This window comes from Cupressus sempervirens, chromosome 6 (assembly GCF_028749045.1).
Source record: "Cupressus sempervirens isolate cs-2001-9-10 chromosome 6, ASM2874904v1, whole genome shotgun sequence".
Classification (NCBI taxonomy): Eukaryota; Viridiplantae; Streptophyta; class Pinopsida; order Cupressales; family Cupressaceae; genus Cupressus; species Cupressus sempervirens.
The window spans coordinates 243342359-243345509 of NC_143123.1; positions in this window are offsets into that span (position 1 = coordinate 243342359).

Sequence of the window (3151 nt, forward strand, 5' to 3'; positions counted from 1 at the left end):
AAGATGCTTATATCAGTGTTGAGTGGACAATAGCATGGCAAGGCAACAAATAATTGTTTGACATGTGTCTGGCAGTGTCTTGAGGTCGCAGGTATGAGTTGGATGCCTAGTGGATTGTGCAGTTTATAGTGTTGGAGGTCACGTGGAGGCAGAGACGCGCATGTGTCTTGCATGGGGGGATGCAGAGTTTTTAACATCCACCAGAAAGGGTTGTAGCGGTGACCAGAAATTAAAAAAGCATTGTCAAGAGTATAATGTGCACTGGCGGATCTTTGAAATTATCCCACATTTGCAAGGATGTGGAAGGCACTGTGAAATAAAAATGTGAGCACGTAGTAAGTAAATAAAATAGCTTACTCACCGCCTCACTTGTGTGCGCCGTTTAGGTGTTTCTGCCCGTCTGGGTGTAGGTTTTTGCCAGGATTTGATAATGTCGTCTGCTGATAGAGTATTGAGCAGTTCGAAAAATTAATGGAGCCACCTGTGAATATAATAAAATATTCTATGAAATATTTTGAACGTAGGGCCGGGGTGCCACTGCTCGGTGCCTGTGCTAAAAAATGTTCTCTACCCGAATTTGCAAATCGGGCTTTCGGGTTTCGATTTGCAAATTTTTTTTAGCCTCCCTGTTGACTATGGCCTAAAATAGGAAAATTTATAGTCAATCTTCACTGAATCGTCGCTCTGGATGCAATGGCGAGGTTCGCTTTGGCTCTAGATGCTCCTAATTACTACTGATGCTTCGAATTTGAATCAGGTCCCTTAGAGAGATGAAACAATAAGGTCTCCAATGGCTATGTGACGAGTATGTCCCTCAACTCTGATACCATGTAAGAATCTACCTTAGGGCAGAATTTACCCAAGACCAAGGAACTCAAAACACAAGCACAAATTAGACCAGAGTATGATCAGAATAACTGTATAGTATTCAATTCTACATCCAAGTACACTAGGAGTGCCTCAATATAAAGGCCTCTGAGATGCATCTAGAATGCCTCGAAATCAACAACCAGGCACATGTCCACCAGATATGGGTTATCCTCCATTAAGCACAAAAGTAAGTGTGATGATGAAAGGATAAGCCTACAAAGGTGAGACATGCACATCATTGTTGTAGACAACATGTGCTAAATTAGGAGTGTGAAAAACTATGTTGTCTACATGATAACTCAGTGAATGACGCATACTCTTGTGTTGTAGACACCATGTGCATAATTAGAGTTTCGTACTTCTGTGTTGTCTAAATGATAACTCTAGAAGATGCGCAAACTCCTAAGTGTCTCATAAAGAGAAATAATAAAATAATGCAAAATAATAAAATAATGCACTAACTTAAGTAAACTTAAGTAAAGTGTAAATAGTAAATACCTATTTACACCAATAAGAAGATACACCAAGTATAGGTGCAAGTATACTTCCCACTGTGGATAGTGGGATGTATGAAGAGAAGCAATGTCGCCTCCCCTTAATGATGAATGTACACCCATGAAAGAAGCTCCTTGATGGCTGAAGAAGCTGCACCATGAAAGCTGAATGATGTTCCTCCTTGTGGGAAGAAGTGGTGCCATAGGTGTAGTAGAGGATGCTCCCCAACGAATAGGAAGAATCCTCAAAAGATATGATGTCTAAGGAAACTGGAATACAATCTCCAAAGACTGATATGTCTCCTTTAAAGTAAAAGAGTCATTCTCCAATTGTTGTAAAGAAGTGGCCACAATCATGTCAGACTCAAAAGAAAGATCAAGTGGTTAAAGGTCAGAGTGTTCCCTCGCAACAAGTGAAGAAGAAGTCTCCTCAACAAAGAGAAGGTGGATGTCATCAATAATGTCTCCCACATCTTCAATGTAAGACTCCACAAACATCACTGCAATGTCTGGAAGGAAGTTATCCCATGAAGCTGAAATAGGAAGACATGGTGTTTCCTACTGCATTGAATTAGGAGCATTTGTGGTTCGAACTGGATCAAGAGAAGCAACAGGAGCATCAAGAGGTAGGATCTTAACTAGAGTTGTAGGTACCATAACTCGAGTGACTAGAGGTAGAATGTCCTATGGGAATGGAGGGACTTGTGAATCTCCATATGCTTTTTAAAGGCACATCTAAAGGTCATAATGTTTAGTTGCCTTTCTAAGGACAAAAAAACAATCATAACTGGTATTTATTAAAATGGCTTGCAAAATCATGCTAATAGGTGATGGATCAATGTAAGAGGACAGTTCTTTGGAACATAGAAAAGGAAATACTTCCTTATGCTATCTTAGATGATCAATCATCAAAGCACTCCATTTCTTATAGTTCATGTTTGTCAACTTCAATTTTAAACCAAACTGACACTTGTGACATGACTCCATGAGATCAAATAATGTATGCACCCCCCCAAAATGCAAAAACAATCAAAGAAACCCCCCTAATGTATGATTTGGCACTTTATATGTAGTGCATTTACAATAGCCACTTGCCAATTTAGGCCTAAGTGGACTTCTAATTTTGTTGTTTACAACCTCCTCTTGGAGTTCAAATCTAGTACTTAGCAATGTAGCTCGGATATACAACAATTTAGAAGTTTGATCAAACCTATACAATGCAAAAAAGGACCTATTTCTGAAAGTGGTATTTATGTCCACACAAGCCTATAATCTGATTACATATTTGGAAAGTAGATGAAAAATTATGCACTTTCAAAAAAACTAGAACCTGAAAATGTGTCCAGATGAGCCTGTATGGAGCATTTGAAGTTGCAAAATGCAAGATTAGATAGGTACAGTCACCAAATGCTATTTTTTTAAACAAATCCATGCACCCAAACCAGAAAATAATAGAACCACTAAAAAGTTTAGGGAATTCTAGCCAAAATAAAAAAAATTGCACTTGATTTGGAGTTTGAATGACTAAGATATGGCCTCCCGAAGTTGGATTGTCAAATCAAAACTGCATATGGTGAGTAGTCTACCCTAATGATGTCGAGAAACTATGAGGTTAAATTTGACATCCAAATGACCATTGTAGTAGTGCAATGTGGGTTGCTGGTGATGATCAAATGATCATCAAATTTAAGACAGTATACAGATGATGTCAGCAAAAAATCAACCCTCTAGCTTATGTGGCAGTACAGATGATGACATGTCTGTATGATCTATTGACTGTGCAAGTG